The 20459-nt window shown below is 33.1% G+C and overlaps 1 pseudogene; it reads left to right on the forward strand.

Moving 5' to 3' along the window:
• The window catches only part of LOC139851075 (nuclear cap-binding protein subunit 1-like), a 130680-nt pseudogene that overhangs the window by 25386 nt on the left and 84835 nt on the right, over nt 1–20459 (forward strand).

Below are 20459 nucleotides of genomic sequence, written 5' to 3' on the forward strand. Positions count from 1 at the left end.
GTTCATGGACCTTATGAACCGAGTGTGTGGACCATACCTTGACAAGTTTGTCATTGTTTTCATTGATGACATACTTATTTACTCAAAGAATGACCAAGAACACGGTGAACATTTGAGAAAGGTGTTAGAAGTATTGAGGAAGGAAGAATTGTACGCTAAGTTTTCAAAGTGTGCATTTTGGTTGGAAGAAGTTCAATTCCTCGGTCACATAGTGAACAAAGAAGGTATTAAGGTGGATCCGGCAAAGATAGAAACTGTTGAAAAGTGGGAAACCCCGAAAACTCCGAAACACATACGCCAGTTTTTAGGACTAGCTGGTTACTACAGAAGGTTCATCCAAGACTTTTCCAGAATAGCAAAACCCTTGACTGCATTAACGCATAAAGGGAAGAAATTTGAATGGAATGATGAACAAGAGAAAGCGTTTCAGTTATTGAAGAAAAAGCTAACTACGGCACCTATATTGTCATTGCCTGAAGGGAATGATGATTTTGTGATTTATTGTGATGCATCAAAGCAAGGTCTCGGTTGTGTATTAATGCAACGAACGAAGGTGATTGCTTATGCGTCTAGACAATTGAAGATTCACGAACAAAATTATACGACGCATGATTTGGAATTAGGCGCGGTTGTTTTTGCATTAAAGACTTGGAGGCACTACTTATATGGGGTCAAAAGTATTATATATACCGACCACAAAAGTCTTCAACACATATTTAATCAGAAACAACTGAATATGAGGCAGCGTAGGTGGATTGAATTATTGAATGATTACGATTTTGAGATTCGTTACCACCCGGGGAAGGCAAATGTGGTAGCCGATGCCTTGAGCAGGAAGGATAGAGAACCCATTCGAGTAAAATCTATGAATATAATGATTCATAATAACATTACTACTCAAATAAAGGAGGCGCAACAAGGAGTTTTAAAAGAGGGAAATTTAAAGGATGAAATACCCAAAGGATCGGAGAAGCATCTTAATATTCGGGAAGACGGAACCCGGTATAGGGCTGAAAGGATTTGGGTACCAAAATTTGGAGATATGAGAGAAATGGTACTTAGAGAAGCTCATAAAACCAGATACTCAATACATCCTGGAACGGGGAAGATGTACAAGGATCTCAAGAAACATTTTTGGTGGCCGGGTATGAAAGCCGATGTTGCTAAATACGTAGGAGAATGTTTGACGTGTTCTAAGGTCAAAGCTGAGCATCAGAAACCATCAGGTCTACTTCAACAACCCGAAATTCCAGAATGGAAATGGGAAAACATTACCATGGATTTCATCACTAAATTGCCAAGGACTGCAAGTGGTTTTGATACTATTTGGGTAATAGTTGATCGTCTCACCAAATCAGCACACTTCCTACCAATAAGAGAAGATGACAAGATGGAGAAGTTAGCACGACTGTATTTGAAGGAAGTCGTCTCCAGACATGGAATACCAATCTCTATTATCTCTGATAGGGATGGCAGATTTATTTCAAGATTCTGGCAAACATTACAGCAAGCATTAGGAACTCGTCTAGACATGAGTACTGCCTATCATCCACAAACTGATGGGCAGAGCGAAAGGACGATACAAACGCTTGAAGACATGCTACGAGCATGTGTTATTGATTTCGGAAACAGTTGGGATCGACATCTACCGTTAGCAGAATTTTCCTACAACAACAGCTACCATTCAAGCATTGAGATGGCGCCGTTTGAAGCACTTTATGGTAGAAAGTGCAGGTCTCCGATTTGTTGGAGTGAGGTGGGGGATAGACAGATTACGGGTCCGGAGATTATACAAGAAACTACCGAGAAGATCATCCAAATTCAACAACGGTTGAAAACCGCCCAAAGTCGACAAAAGAGCTACGCTGACATTAAAAGAAAAGATATAGAATTTGAAATTGGAGAGATGGTCATGCTTAAAGTTTCACCTTGGAAAGACGTTGTTCGATTTGGTAAACGAGGGAAATTAAATCCAAGGTATATTGGACCATTCAAGATTATTGATCGTGTCGGACCAGTAGCTTACCGACTTGAGTTACCTCAACAACTCGCGGCTGTACATAACACTTTCCACGTCTCGAATTTGAAGAAATGTTTTGCTAAAGAAGATCTCACTATTCCATTAGATGAAATCCAAATCAACGAAAAACTCCAATTCATCGAAGAACCCGTCGAAATAATGGATCGTGAGGTTAAAAGACTTAAGCAAAACAAGATACCAATTGTTAAGGTTCGATGGAATGCTCGTAGAGGACCCGAGTTCACCTGGGAGCGTGAAGATCAGATGAAGAAGAAATACCCGCATCTATTTCCAGAAGATTCGTCAACACCTTCAACAGCTTAAAATTTCGGGACGAAATTTATTTAACGGGTAGGTACTGTAGTGACCTGAACTTTTCCATGTTTATATATATTAATTGAGATTGATGTTTACATGATTAAATGTTTCCAACATGTTAAGCAATCAAACTTGTTAAGACTTGATTAATTGAAATAGGTTTCATATAGACAATTGACCACCCAAGTTGACCGGTGATTCACGAACGTTAAAACTTGTAAAAAAAACTATATGATGACATATATATGGTTATATATATAGTTAACATGATATTATGATAAGTAAACATATCATTAATTATATTAACAATGAACTACATATGTAAAAACAAGACTACTAACTTAATGATTTTGAAACGAGACATATATGTAACGTTTATCGTTGTAACGACATTTAATGTATATATATCATATTAAGAGATATTCGTACATCATAATATCATGATAATATAATAATTTAAAATCTCTTTTGATATTATAAACATTGGGTTAACAACATTTAACAAGATCGTTAACCTAAAGGTTTCAAAACAACACTTACATGTAACGACTAACGATGACTTAACGACTCAGTTAAAATGTATATACATGTAGTGTTTTAATATGTATTTATACACTTTTGAAAGACTTCAATACACTTATCAAAATACTTCTACTTAACAAAAATGCTTACAATTACATTCTCGTTCAGTTTCATCAACAATTCTACTCGTATGCACCCGTATTCGTACTCGTACAATACACAGCTTTTAGATGTATGTACTATTGGTATATACACTCCAATGATCAGCTCTTAGCAGCCCATGTGAGTCACCTAACACATGTGGGAACCATCATTTGGCAACTAGCATGAAATATCTCATAAGATTACAAAAATATGAGTAATCATTCATGACTTATTTACATGAAAACAAAATTACATATCCTTTATATCTAATCCATACACCAACGACCAAAAACACCTACAAACACTTTCATTCTTCAATTTTCTTCATCTAATTGAACTCTCTCAAGTTCTATCTTCAAGTTCTAAGTGTTCTTCATAAATTCCAAAAGTTCTAGTTTCATAAAATCAAGAATACTTTCAAGTTTGCTAGCTCACTTCCAATCTTGTAAGGTGATCATCCAACCTCAAGAAATCTTTGTTTCTTACAGTAGGTTATCATTCTAATACAAGGTAATAATCATATTCAAACTTTGGTTCAATTTCTATAACTATAACAATCTTATTTCAAGTGATGATCTTACTTGAACTTGTTTTCGTGTCATGATTTTGCTTCAAGAACTTTGAGCCATCCAAGGATCTATTGAAGCTAGATCCATTTTTCTCTTTTCCAGTAGGTTCATCCAAGGAACTTAAGGTAGTAATGATGTTCATAACATCATTCGATTCATACATATAAAGCTATCTTATTCGAAGGTTTAAACTTGTAATCACTAGAACATAGTTTAGTTAATTCTAAACTTGTTCGCAAACAAAAGTTAATCCTTCTAACTTGACTTTTAAAATCAACTAAACACATGTTCTATATCTATATGATATGCTAACTTAATGATTTAAAACCTGGAAACACGAAAAACACCGTAAAACCGGATTTACGCCGTCGTAGTAACACCGCGGGCTGTTTTGGGTTAGTTAATTAAAAACTATAATAAAATTTGATTTAAAAGTTGTTATTCTGAGAAAATGATTTTTATTATGAACATGAAACTCTATCCAAAAATTATGGTTAAACTCAAAGTGGAAGTATGTTTTCTAAAATGGTCATCTAGACGTCGTTCTTTCGACTGAAATGACTACCTTTACAAAAACGACTTGTAACTTATTTTTCCGACTAGAAACCTATACTTTTTTTGTTTAGATTCATAAAATAGAGTTCAATATGAAACCATAGCAATTTGATTCACTCAAAACGGATTTAAAATGAAGAAGTTATGGGTAAAACAAGATTGGATAATTTTTCTCATTTTAGCTACGTGAAAATTGGTAACAAATATATTCCAACCATAACTTAATCAACTTGTATTATATATTATGTAATCTTGAGATACCATAGACACGTATACAATGTTTCGACCTATCATGTCGACACATCTATATATATTTCGGAACAACCATAGACACTCTATATGTGAATGTTGGAGTTAGCTATACAGGGTTGAGGTTGATTCCAAAATATATATAGTTTGAGTTGTGATCAATACTGAGATACGTATACACTGGGTCGTGGATTGATTCAAGATAATATTTATCGATTTATTTCTGTACATCTAACTGTGGACAACTAGTTGTAGGTTACTAACGAGGACAGCTGACTTAATAAACTTAAAACATCAAAATATATTAAAAGTGTTGTAAATATATTTTGAACATACTTTGATATATATGTATATATTGTTATAGGTTCGTGAATCAACCAGTGGCCAAGTCTTACTTCCCGACGAAGTAAAAATCTGTGAAAGTGAGTTATAGTCCCACTTTTAAAATCTAATATTTTTGGGATGAGAATACATGCAGGTTTTATAAATGATTTACAAAATAGACACAAGTACGTGAAACTACATTCTATGGTTGAATTATCGAAATCGAATATGCCCCTTTTTATTAAGTCTGGTAATCTAAGAATTAGGGAACAGACACCCTAATTGACGCGAATCCTAAAGATAGATCTATTGGGCCTAACAAACCCCATCCAAAGTACCGGATGCTTTAGTACTTCGAAATTTATATCATATCCGAAGGGTGTCCCGGAATGATGGGGATATTCTTATATATGCATCTTGTTATTGTCGGTTACCAGGTGTTCACCATATGAATGATTTTTATCTCTATGTATGGGATGTGTATTGAAATATGAAATCTTGTGGTCTATTGTTACGATTTGATATATATAGGTTAAACCTATAACTCACCAACATTTTTGTTGACGTTTTAAGCATGTTTATTCTCAGGTGATTATTAAGAGCTTCCGCTGTCGCATACTTAAATAAGGACAAGATTTGGAGTCCATGCTTGTATGATATTGTGTAAAAACTGCATTCAAGAAACTTATTTTGTTGTAACATATTTGTATTGTAAACCATTATGTAATGGTCGTGTGTAAACAGGATATTTTAGATTATCATTATTTGATAATCTACGTAAAGCTTTTTAAACCTTTATTGATGAAATAAAGGTTATTGTTTGTTTAAAAATGAATGCAGTCTTTGAAAAACGTCTCATATAGAGGTCAAAACCTCGCAACGAAATCAATTAATATGGAACGTTTTTAATCAATAAGAACGGGACATTTCATTAACCAACTAACATGTTCTTATGAACATCTAAATCACCAACACACTTACAATCTAGTGATTAACACTCAAACCAATGACAAATGCTTCCAAATTTGTCATCTAACCCTAAACCCACAATAATTGGTTTTAATTACACTAACAATACCCATAACCCCCAAATTTCACAAGAAATGGGGTTTATAACCCTAACTAGCTCAAACCCTAACCCCAAATCAAAATCAAAGTAATTAAATCGAATCTAGGGTTTACCTCAACTCCAAAACTGAGCTAGTAACAAGAAACACCAAGGAGAACCAAAACTCGCTTTCAATTTGGGCAAAAATCACCATCTTCATCATCCATTCAAGCTTCCTCTCTCTAGAACTCTCTCTCTCTCTAAGATAAGATGGGAGTGTTTGTGGATGTGAAAGTGATCCAAAACTACATCCAATCCAGCTGATATGGCCTCAGATCCGGCCTCAAGTAAAATGACCAAAAAGCCCCTCATTTAATTCAAATTGGAAAAAGACAGAAATCTGTCGCAGGCATGGTGCGCGGCGCGCACCCTTAACCCTGCGCGGCACGCACAAGGGTCTGCACAGACTGTCTGCTTTTAAATTTATACCACGCTTCACCCACCCTACGTACATCATTTTAACTCTATGTACCATAAATATTTGAGTGTTACACTGCTGCATCAACTTTAGCCTCATCGTCTGGTACTCATGCTCCACTACAGACAGCATACATATCAGCCAATGCTTCACAAATGTCTGCACCGTCGTCTCAGTCCGGCTACTTTAATGCTAAATTACAAGCTCAAAATTCTACAATTAAGATGATTGAAGATTCTTCGATTCAACAGACTCAGACTCCTGTGTTTCAAACTGAGAATATCAAGAAGAGATCTCGCGAATCTATTCAGGAAGATATGGCATTGGCAACTATTGTTGTTAACTCATACAAAGATATGATTGAAGAGGAAAGAATTGTTCGGAAAAATGCAGGTTGTACTGGTAAGGATAATCCGAATTGCACATGCTATGTGTGCAAATGTGATGCTAGGTTGAAGAGAGCAGAAGAGCTTATGAAATTCTGCTTCAGGAAGAGGATTAAAGATAAGTTGTATGATAAGTTTCGCAAAGCTAAGGACTTATCAGATCTTGAGTTTACTACTGACTCGTCTGATGAAGAAGAAGGGATGAGTTGTCATGTTGGTACTTGGTTCAGGAAAGAGCTGGAACATTTGCTCAACTGTGATCTTAAGAGTGGTGATGAGAAGATTGTTACTGTTCAGAGTCCAGTTTGTTCAGATCAAGGTGAGGGTAAAGGAGGTTATGAGGCTGATCACTCAGATAGTACGAGCTCAGAGTCAGAATCAGAATCAGATGCAGATTCTCAAGTTGGAAGAAATGATTATGCATTCATGGCTAACACGTCCGGTAATGATAAGGTATGTAATGACTCAGTCTTTAATTGTTCTAAATGCATTAGTTATGAACAGGAAATTGAGAGGCTTGAATATGTTATCACTAAGCTTAATGAGATATCTGTTACATGTGAGACTTGTCCTAAGCTTAGAATTGACCTTAAGAACCTAAGTTTGGAGAATCGTACTAATAAAAAGAACTATGATGATGCGCTTTTCTACCTTAATAAACAGAAAGACTATGTTGATGTGATTAAGTCTTTAGAAAATTAGGTAGGTTACTTAAAATCAACTGTTATAGATGATGGAAAAGTGATTACTATGTATTTGGGATAGATAGAGACTCTTAAGGCAGAAAGAGATTCATTTAAGTTGAAATATGAGTCTGAGAAAGCTAGGATTGACAATTGGCAGAGGATGTCTTATGTGAAACAGACTTTGAATCCTCCTAAACAGCAGGGTTTGGGTTATAACCAGGTTGCCCCACCACTTTTGGGTGAGTATATTAACAAACCGGTTGAAAAATGTAAGGGTCCAGTTGTAGAACCAGGATATGATAAGCCTAAGGAAATACCTGTTGAGAGTTATGGCAAGGTAGTTGATTCAAAGAAACCTTTAGATGTTGTCTATGAAACAGAGTCAGATACTGATATCGACACTGAGAAAGACAGTAAACCTTTTAAGCTTGTCACTAAACCAGTTACCATTCTGAAAAACTCTGCTAATGTTAGTAAGATGACTGAAAGTCAAAAGGCTCAGTCTAAGAGCACTGTGACTCCCAAACAGAATAAGAAGAAGAACACTCAGGGAGTGTCACCTAGTTTGTCAGTAAGGTAAGGATAGACGAAACAGGTCCTAAGGTAGAACAACCACCAAAAGGTGCAAGTTCCAATTCTGGTAATGTGTCCAAGTATGTTCCGCCTGGTCGTCGACAGACTGTTAAGCAAAAAGTCTCGTCACCCCCACGACTAGACAACGTACTGAACCACCTAGGAGACAGTTTTCACCAATTAGACGGAAATTCTTTAATGATTTTGATAATGTTAACTGCTTCAATTGTGGGAGGTTGGGACACATGGCTATGAACTGTAGACCCATTCAACAGACACCCAGAAGGAAGGTTGATCTTAGTCCAAATCGTTCCTTTAATAGGAGATCACCTTCACCAGTGTTTAATTCTTCTTCTGTGAAAACAAATGATAAAAAGGTTTATCAAACTAATGATTACCATAGAAAACCATCACCGAATAACACAGTTTGGAAACCTAAATCAGAAGTTAAGGGTGTTCAAAATCCTGAAGGTCCTTCTGGATCTAAAGGACAATGGGTGGACTTGCCAGTTGTTGGTGTTGATGGGAAACCCACTGCCGTTAGGGCATGTGAAAGGACCGCTACTAATCCATCCGGACGAAGTCCTTAACATTTGGTTCCATTGCGATGATCGACTCCAAGTAATGTCCTTAACATGAGCTAATGCACAGCGGAAGGTTTCTTTCATACCTGAGAATAACATGCTTTAAAATGTCAACATAAAGTTGGTGAGATATATAGGTTTGATGCTAGCAGCGTTATAACTATGGACCACAAGATTTCATATATTTAAACATAATACACTCGCAAGTGTATGTAAAAGTAGTTGAGCACTTGGTAACCATACTTAACATTTAAATCATCGCAGCATATTCTTAAATAATCACTACACCGTACCAAGTGTAGTATACAGAAACGAAGTACTGTGCAACCGTTGAAAACTGGTCGTCCAGCCCGGTTGGGGTTGTCAGGCCCGATAGATCTATCAACAGGATTCACGTTTACATTCCTCATGTAAATATTAGCTACCAAGTATAAAGAAATATGCCATGGTACAACTCAACGCAGAATTTATTTTTGATCACTTGTGTCCATAACGTAAATCATAAAATGCATGTATTCTCATCCCAAAATATTTAGAGTTTAAAAGGGACTATATACCCACCATACTGTATTTTGTAGTAAAAATACATATAACATCATTGAACAAGTGTAGGGTTGGCCTCAGATTCACGAACCTATATCATTTGTATATTTATTAATATTCATAGTTGTAATTGAACACATATATGTATAAGTGTATTAGTTATATCATTTTTTTGTTAATAATAACTCTATTAGTGATAATATCAATAATAACATTGATATTAATAGTAACACTTATAAAAAAAATATTAATGTTATTGTTTATGATATTAATGATTTATTAATAATAATAATGGTAACTTTATTAAAATGATAACATTATTAATAGTAATGATATTGTAAATAATAATACATTTGTTTAATAGTAATAATAATAATAATAATAATACTAATAGTCACAAAAATGATACTGTTACTAATATCGATGAGATTAATAATAATAATAATATCAATAATTGATCCTTAATATTTATCTTACTAATACTTGGTAAAATTAATAATATTAATGATAATACTAGTAATGATAATAATATTAGTGATAATAATAATTCTACCTTTTACCTTTGTATTTAATAATAATCCTAATCAAAAATAATAGTTTTTGTAACAATAAGAATAATAATAATAACAATAATAATAATATTAATAATAAAATTTAACTACCTTCATTAGGAGGAGGTTTTTTAAAAACTTTAATGCTCCAAGAGGGACTCGAACCCGAGACCTCCCGGATACCCTACACCACACCATACCATTTCGCTGTTACTTCTTTTCTGCTATAAACCATTGATCACTTTTATTTAACCCATCTATCCTATCTGTTCTCTCATCCTCTACATATATAATTCGATTATAATTCCATTGCCCATAACACATATTTCTTTTGGGTTTTAGGATTCGTAAATGAATCAGAAACACTAAATGATCTGTGTTAGAAACATTTGTTCAACAAAAAATAAATAAATATACGTGTATAAGCTGCTGTACAGCTTCGAGAAAAAAAATATAAATATTTTAGTGATTTTTGATTTAAAGCCGTTTCAATCCATGAGTTCTACACGAAATACTTTGTAAATCAATCCTAGAAACTATTGAAAACGTCAATTTAACTTGAAACATAAACATGAACTCAAATTTAACCCTTGTTCATACGTTTCACTTTTTAAAACTAACCTTTGACTCTCAATTTCGATCTCAAAAATAGAAATTGAACACTGAAAACTTACAGGTAGATTGAATGAATTATTCCTAACGCTTCTATATTTCTAGTTTTTATAAAATTAGTTAGGAATTAAGCTTTTGATTTGAACCCGTCGTAACAGGGAAACCGGTGCATATGTTTCTTTTTTTTTTATCGAATATCACTAGGTAATTTTATAAGGAATGATTGAATTGCTTTATATAAAATTGATATGATGTCTTCTTGTGTCACGAGCAACACAGAAAAACAGAAAAGATAAAATTAGGCAACAGATATTGATAGTGATATAATTTCGCGTTTAAATATCTGTATGTAATATATTATACAAATTAATTCATATTAATTAACAATTATAATAACTTTAATATTAATAATAATAAAAATATTAATAATACATTAATAATAATATTAATTAATAATGGTAATGATAATAAATAATTAAATTGTAACTATAAAAATTTATATCATTTATATTATTATTTGTAATAATATTAACTTTAACAACACTAATATTAATAATGATAATAATATTTATTAAATTCAATAATAAGACTAATGATGAAAGTGAAAATGATAAAATTTATACCTTTTATATATATTACTATATACATATAATAATATTTATGTATAGGGTTTATATACATTTATTTTCAAATTAATATATCTAAAATTATGTTTTATTTATCAAATTTTATTACTTAAATAAGTATATTACTTATATATATTAAACAAATAAGCCCAAAGTATTCATTTACTGATTTGTTAACGTTGAATATTATGTTCATATTTATCTACTTTCAATATACTCTGCAATTAACTAAACAGTTTTAATTAATAAATTTTAAATTATCTTAAGTTATCTTTCATTATAACTAACTCACACAATAACTTAATTTATAAAATATAATTATTTGCATATACATTTCTATTTACAAATAGTGATTCGTGAATCGTCAGACTTGGTCAAAGGGTAACTGATTATCCTAATATAGATTTCAAACTTTCTAGAATCAACATTACAGATTTTGCTTATCGTGTCAGAAACATATAAAGATTAAGGTTTAAATTTGGTCGGAAATTTCCGGGTCATTACAGTACCTACCCGTTAAAGAAATTTCGTCCCCAAAATTTGATAGAGGTCGCCATAGATAACAATAGGAATGTTTTCATGCCAAATATGAGGTAATAATGGGGTATTATCATTATTGAGAGATATAGATAAAACGATTTGATCATGTGAAGCGTACGAGTGAAGCTATCACAAAAGAGTGAAATGAGTAAATAAATATATTTGTTTCAACCGATGACGTAGTTACTACTGACTTCCGGGATTTAAGGGATTTAAAGAAAATCTTACGTAATAAGATTTGGTTCTTCGACGATCAGGATCTTCTTTGATTTAATGCGGCAATCGGTTTCGATTTCTCTGTCGGATACTTCACTATAAATCCACTCCTTCGTTTTCCTTATTTTTCACAACTCATATCTTCTACTCTTCCTCCTTAATTCCTACTTCAAGACATTCATCGATATGCTCCATCCAATTCTGATTCTTGATATACTCCTAATTTTCACATCCATTATTCTTCTCTTTCATCTACCACCGGAGGATTTTATTTACTTCTACTATTATCTTGGGGTTATAGTGTTTTTAATCTTCCTGTGCCTTTACGTGGCAATATGTATTGATATGCACAGTTTGTAGTTTCAGGGTTGTTATTGGGTTTTATATTTTTCCTTATATTTCAATGTCCCTACTTCTGTCTTCTATAATTATTGTCATCCACAGTTATTGCTCTCTCCTATTTGCTGCGATTTATACTCCAATTTTTATTTTGGGACTTTGTCCCTTCATTTCTTCTTCACGTCCTCGAGTCAAGCGAGCAATGGTCTGGAATTCGTAGGTATGAAATTTGGAATGAACATAGCTAATGCTCTTAGAAAGAAATGGTAATGGCACGATTTTGATTTGTCAAATTACCATAATATCCTGGGATAGACCAAGTCATCAAGAAAAATATTTTCTTGATATGTTTAGAGATTATATAGAATGTAAGAGCCGTGTAACATGGCATATGATGATGGTACTGTGAATCATCACAAACCATTAGAAACTCAACATGACTTACTGTAATATAATGACGTTGATCAAGTGTGATTATATTATACTAATTCATTCATCAGTTCCCAACACTACTTCAAAACATTCGTATTTGAATTTTTCAGAATTTAGAAACTAACATGTTTCTTTTATATTGATTTGCAGGTATTGCGAAGAGATTAATGATTTCAGATAAGAACACCTATGAAAATATCTTCAGAAATATCGAGGATATTTATAAGGAAATGCACGATGATATCTTAGATTTTATATCATCGATGGATGATAAAGAAGATTTGTCTGTGAAGGTTTAGAATGAAGAGTAAGGTGTTTGCTAATGATTTCAGTAGGCATGGAAACATTTGGATTCTTTGAATATAAAGTTTGGTCCTTGTATTTGTTCTTTGTTTCCTTCACGGTTAGCTCAATCCGTTTTTCAGTACAAATTTTTTTTATCGAGCGTTCCCAACACTCTATTCTTTTATCATCCCTTTTGGCCATTAAGACCACTTACTACATGCTACTTCATCAGTATTTTCAAAGTTAACGGATCTGGATCATCGGTTATCAACCGAGGTGGTTTCAGAAGAATTGTGTTTTTAGATGATTAAACGCTGATGATAACATGGTGGAATATGAAAGGTTCCCCGGTAACGATGAGGAAAGCCAATCGTATATATCAAAGTTATAATAAGACTTATTCGAATGAAAGGTCGAAGTTGTTCTGCTAGAGCTGTGACAAAATTAGCTACTTTGAAAAGGAATCGTAAGGTTGTTTTTGCTAATAAATGATAAAGAATTCGACGCGGTACGTGTTGAACTATGAATTTGGGTTCGAGAGTTTTTCAGGTGCATAAATCTTTTCTTCCGTAGATGAAGTACCGCTGGTTCATCCTCCCGATCGAGGTGCTTTCAAAAATCATGAAAGATTTGAACGCGGATTGTAATTGTCGAGGTACAAATGAGGTTTAAGATGAAATCAAGTGGCAAACTTGAAGAATTGTTTAGTTTTATATGTTATAATCAATATTTTAATTCATTTTAATTGTCCAAACTTAGCAGTCCAATAGTCCAATTGTCCAATAGTCCGATATATTCGTATATAATTTAATATATAATATTCGAATTAATTAATACGTATCGTGACCCGTGTACCGGTCTCAGTATTGATCACAACTCAAACCATATATATATTTTGGAATCAACTCCAACCCTATATAGCCAACTCCAACATTCACATATAGAGTGTCTATGGTTGTTCCGAAATATATATATATAGATGGGTCGATATGACAGGTCGAAACCTTGTATACGTGTCCCATTATTTAAAGTGCGTAAAATAAATAAATATATATCATGACCCGTGTACAACGTATTGTCTCAGAATTAATCCGACGTATTGTGTACATGTGTCCCGATTTAAAGTGCGTAAAAGTAAATAACAGAAATTAAATGACAATAAATAAAATGTAATACGGAATTAACAGTTAGCTGGGAACAGTTAGCTAGGAGCAGTTAGCGTGGGATCTTAACAAAATTCATCATAGTTAATTGGTTTGTTTCTAACACTTTTTAATTTGTCTAATGTTTTCTTCGTTATGCCACTTGTTGGATTCTGATAGGTCAAAATCCAAATATGAAATTGAATGAAAATGGTTATTTTTCAGTGAACGGATTCGTATTTCTGTGGATGTAAGCAGGATAGTAAATGACCGTTGAATCAGGTTCGAAGAATGTACAGTGTAACTTATTAATGTGAAATCTAAATATTCCTTGGGTACTACCTACCCGTTAAAATATTTTTTCATCATTAACAGTTTGTACGAAAGAATTTTTAATTACAATCTTTATGAAAATATACTTGCATATATATTTTCTTCGGATGTAATTATGAATTTAATGAGTCAATAGTATATTAAACTCATTTGATTTATCGTTATTACTAGATTACATGATCTCTAAAACATTAGAGATTACATAATCGTCATGTCGAACGAAGATAAATGAGGTAGAACGATATGTAAAGCGAAGATAATCGATGTAGAATGATATGTAGAACGAAGATCATACTCGAAGTATAGATGATGATATTGAGGCATGTGATGTTGATATCCGAGGTACAGATTGTGATGTTGAGGTTTATGACGCGGTTGTGGTTGAGGGTGATAAGGGTACTGTTGGCGTTGATGATGGTACGGATTATGCTGTTGGTGCTGCCGCTGGTGTTTGTAACCTTCGCACCATGTTTTCCAAAGCCGTCACTCGAGCGCGAAGTTCGTTAACTTCTGCTAGTACACCGGAATGATTGACAGTTGGGGTGAGCGGATGAATAAGATTCGAAATATGGGATAGTATATAATCGTGACGAGATAATCTAGAAATGAAAGAGAAAATGGTTTCTCGAACAGGTTCGCCGGTAAGCACTTCAGGTTCATCACTATGAGGGCAATTTGGTGGATGGAATGAATCTTCATCATGAAATGATTTTCGGATATCGGATGATATTCTAACTATATAGAATATCTATATATAATACTAAAGATTTCGTAGACTACAGAGGAATTTACGGCATATGTCAGGTAAGTCTACAGATGCGCTAAGATATGAATTTTGTCTATACACTATCAATGCAGTAAACACAGTAAGACGTGTCTAGACTTATGAATGATAAGCAGGCAATTTCCTAAGGATGATAAGCAGATGATTTCCGACTAGAAATGATAAGCAAAACTTTTTGACATGCAGACACGGTCGAAGTCCAGACTCACTAATGTATCCTAACAACTTATCAGTTAGACACACTAATGCAGACCTGGTTCGCTAAGACCACCGCTCTGATACCAACTGAAAGGACCGCTACTAATCCATCCGGACGAAGTCCTTAACATTTGGTTCCATTGTGATGATCGACTCCAAGTAATGTCCTTAACATGAGCTAATGCACAGCGGAAGGTTTCTTTCATACCTGAGAATAACATGCTTTAAAATGTCAACATAAAGTTGGTGAGATATATAGGTTTGATGCTAGCAGCGTTATAACTATGGACCACAAGATTTCATATATTTAAACATAATACACTCGCAAGTGTATGTAAAAGTAGTTGAGCACTTGGTAACCATACTTAACATTTAAATCATCGCAGCATATTCTTAAATAATCACTACACCGTACCAAGTGTAGTATACAGAAACGAAGTACTGTGCAACCGTTGAAAACTGGTCGTCCAGCCCGGTTGGGGTTGTCAGGCCCGATAGATCTATCAACAGGATTCACGTTTACATTCCTCATGTAAATATTAGCTACCAAGTATAAAGAAATATGCCATGGTACAACTCAACGCAGAATTTATTTTTGATCACTTGTGTCCATAACGTAAATCATAAAATGCATGTATTCTCATCCCAAAATATTTAGAGTTTAAAAGGGACTATATACCCACCATACTGTATTTTGTAGTAAAAATACATATAACATCATTGAACAAGTGTAGGGTTGGCCTCAGATTCACGAACCTATATCATTTGTATATTTATTAATATTCATAGTTGTAATTGAACACATATATGTATAAGTGTATTAGTTATATCATTTTTTTGTTAATAATAACTCTATTAGTGATAATATCAATAATAACATTGATATTAATAGTAACACTTATAAAAAAAATATTAATGTTATTGTTTATGATATTAATGATTTATTAATAATAATAATGGTAACTTTATTAAAATGATAACATTATTAATAGTAATGATATTGTAAATAATAATACATTTGTTTAATAGTAATAATAATAATAATAATAATAATACTAATAGTCACAAAAATGATACTGTTACTAATATTGATGAGATTAATAATAATAATAATATCAATAATTGATCCTTAATATTTATCTTACTAATACTTGGTAAAATTAATAATATTAATGATAATACTAGTAATGATAATAATATTAGTGATAATAATAATTCTACCTTTTACCTTTGTATTTAATAATAATCCTAATCAAAAATAATAGTTTTTGTAACAATAAGAATAATAATAACAATAATAATAATAATAATAATAATAATAATAATAATAATAAAATTTAACTACCTTCATTAGGAGGAGGCTTTTTAAAAACTTTAATGCTCCAAGAGGGACTCGAACCCGAGACCTCCCGGATACCCGACACCACACCATACCATTTCGCTATTACTTCTTTTCTCCTATAAACCATTGATCACTTTTATTTAACCCATCTATCCTATCTGTTCTCTCATCCTCTACATATATAATTCGATTATAATTCCATTGCCCATAACACATATTTCTTTTGGGTTTTAGGATTCGTAAATGAATCAAAAACACTAAATGATCTGTGTTAGAAACATTTGTTCAACAAAAAATAAATAAATATACGTGTATAAGCTGCTGTACAGCTTCGAGAAAAAAAATATAAATATTTTAGTGATTTTTGATTTAAAGCCGTTTCAATCCATGAGTTCTACACGAAATACTTTGTAAATCAATCCTAGAAACTATTGAAAACGTCAATTTAACTTGAAACATAAACATGAACTCGAATTTAACCCTTGTTCATACGTTTGACTTTTTCAAACTAACCTTTGACTCTCAATTTCGATCTCAAAAATAGAAATTGAACACTGAAAACTTACAGGTAGATTGAATGAATTATTCCTAACGCTTCTACATTTCTAGTTTTTATAAAATTAGTTAGGAATTGAGCTTTTGATTTGAACCCGTCATAACAGGGAAACCGGTGCATATGTTTCTTTTTTTTTATCGAATATCACTAGGTAATTCTATAAGGAATGATTGAATTGCTTTATATAAAATTGATATGATGTCTTCTTGTGTCACGAGCAACACAGAAAAACAGAAAAGATAAAATTAGGCAACAGATATTGATAGTGATATAATTTCGCGTTTAAATATCTGTATGTAATATATTATACAAATTAATTCATATTAATTAACAATTATAATACCTTTAATATTAATAATAATAAAAATATTAATAATACATTAATAATAATATTAATTAATAATGGAATGATAATAAATAATTAAATTGTAACTATAAAAATTTATATCATTTATATTATTATTTGTAATAATATTAACTTTAACAACACTAATATTAATAATGATAATAATATTTATTAAATTCAATAATAAGACTAATGATGAAAGTGAAAATGATAAAATTTATACCTTTTATATATATTACTATATACATATAATAATATTTATGTATAGGGTTTATATACATTTATTTTCAAATTACTATATCTAAAATTATGTTTTATTTATCAAATTTTATTACTTAAATAAGTATATTACTTATATATATTAAACAAATAAGCCCAAAGTATTCATTTACTGATTTGTTAACGTTGAATATTATGTTCATATTTATCTACTTTCAATATACTCTGCAATTAACTAAACAGTTTTAATTAATAAATTTTAAATTATCTTAAGTTATCTTTCATTATAACTAACTCACACAATAACTTAATTTATAAAATATAATTATTTGCATATACATTTCTATTTACAAATAGTGATTCGTGAATCGTCAGACTTGGTCAAAGGGTAACTGATTATCCTAATATAGATTTCAAACTTTCAAGACTCAACATTACAGATTTTGCTTATCGTGTCGGAAACATATAAAGATTAAGGTTTAAATTTGGTCGGAAATTTCCGGGTCATTACAGCATGGGTGGCCCTTTCTAACTAATCCTCTTACTTTAATGTGCAGGTCGCCTACAATCCATGCTGCAGTACTTAGATTGTTGATATTGGGGCATCCAGGCACATGACAGGGAACTTGTCCTTGCTTTCTAATGTGAAAACAGTGGATGTAGGACCAGTTTCTTTTACAGGTAGTGAAGGAGGATTTATTACTGCTCAGGATGTTATTGCTAATGAGAACGTCAGCTTTGATAAAGTTAATTATGTAGAGCAGATGTCGAACAATCTGCTTTCAGTTTCACAAGTTGTTGACAAAATGTATACCATTGCTTTTGATGATAAGTTTTGTTATATTTTGAGAAAAGAGTTTGTAATTCCGGAAGACATGATTCTGATGACGGCTCCGAGGTGTAAGGATCTCTATATCCTTGATATGCGTAAGGCTCATGTTAAAGCAGCTATAGGCCATCAGGCTTTCATTTCTAAGGCTACTGAACAGGAGTCGATTATTTGGCATAAGCGTATGGGTCATCTGAGTCTAAGGAAGATGAATAATCTAGTCCACAATGAATTAGTTGAAGGTGTGAATGTTAAGAGTTTTCATATTCCCGAAGGTTGTCTTCCGTGTAAGCAAGAAAAATAGACTAAGAAGTCACATACTGCCAAGAAGCATCATTCAGTTAATATTCCTTTGGAATTGTTGTACATGGATCTCTTTGGTCCAGTTAACTATAAAACTCTCACCGGAGAGTCTTATTGCTTGGTAGTTACAGATGAATATTCCCGTTTCTCGTAGGTTGTGATGTTGAAACACAAGTCAGATACTTTCGATCATATTAAAGTTTTGATTCTGAAGCTCGAAAGTTTGTATAAGCTGAAGGTTAGAAGATTCATACTGATAATGGTACGGAATTTAAGAACAATCAGATGATGCTGTTCTGTAATGAGAAGGGGATACAACAACAGTTCAGTCCTGCTTATACACCTCAATCAAACAGTGTTGCTGAAAGAAAGAATAGGACTCTAATTGAAACCGCAAGAACAATGCTAGCAGATTCATGTCTTCCAATTGTTTTCTGGGGTGAAGCCGTGAGTACTGCATGCTACTTGATGAACAGAGTTCTGGTGGTGAAGAGACATGGTAAAACATGTTATGAACTGTTACACAAGAGAAAGCCGAACATTAAACATTTTGAACCCTTTGGTGCACCTTGTACTATTCTGGTACGAGATGCTGGAGGAAAATTTAATTCAAAGGTGATCTCTGGTATCTTCTTGGGATATGGGAATCCTAACAAATGGGTGTATAATACTGAGTCAAAGTGTGTAGAAGAATGTTATGAGGTTGATATTCAACGCAATGCTCCACCTCTTGTTAGTAAAGGATTCACATGGCAGTTTGAATATGATAAGTTATTTGATTCCTTCAATCTTCCACCAGATGCTACAGATGAAGAAGTTCTGACTCAGATATTGTTTGATTCTCAAAACTCTTCTGAGAATGTTATCACTATTCCAGTGCAGGTTCAGAATCCGGTTTCTAGCTTGCAACCAAGTCTGCAGAGTGTTAGAGGTGATTTTGATTCAAATGAGGATGGGGTAGTATATACAGATGAAGATAGTGAGCTTGAAGATGATGAGGAAGTTAGTCGAACGCAACTGACAGAGGAACATCTTAATCCTCTATATAATCAACCACCAACTGTACCAGTGACTGAACCGCCAACTGAAGCAGGAGGTGTACGTAGATCCAATCGTGTCATTCTGCCACCTAAATGTCTTGATGATTATTATGTGGATTCAAGAGGCATTCCTCACATTAGTATTCCTCAAGTGAAGTCTAATGAAGCTTCTACGTCTGAAGTTCCGACTACATCAGAGGTTCCCGTGACAAGTGTAAGTTCAACAGTAGCAGAAGATGTTCAGAAAGAGAGTGCGAATGTGGTAACAGCTTTTTATTCAATGTTGAATAAGACAGGAAGAATATTTGTGCATGCTCACTCATGTTATGTGTGTCAAATCGAACCTAAAGATGCTTATGAGGCGTTGAAGTTTGACGAGTGGGTTAGTGCAATACAAGAGGAGCTGTTACAATTTAAACATTTAAAGGTTTGGAAGCTAGTCAATCCACCACATGGTTGTGTGCCCTATGGTCTTCGATGGGTTTTGAAAAATAAGAAGGATGAACAGGGTATTGTTATCGGAAACAAAGCTAGACTGGTGGTAAAGGGATATCAACAGATCCCTGAAATTGACTATGATGAGGTTTTTGCTCCGGTTGCTCGACTGGAAGCAATTAGGATTTTCTTGGCTTTTGCATCCTTCATGGTTTTTAAAGTTTTTCAGATGGATGTTAAAAGAGCGTTTTTGTACGGCAAGATCAATGAAAGAGTGTTTGTTGAACAACCACCTGGTTTCGAAGACCCACATTTCCCAGAAAAGATTTATC

This window comes from Rutidosis leptorrhynchoides, chromosome 1, assembly GCF_046630445.1.
Source record: "Rutidosis leptorrhynchoides isolate AG116_Rl617_1_P2 chromosome 1, CSIRO_AGI_Rlap_v1, whole genome shotgun sequence".
NCBI lineage: Eukaryota > Viridiplantae > Streptophyta > Magnoliopsida > Asterales > Asteraceae > Rutidosis > Rutidosis leptorrhynchoides.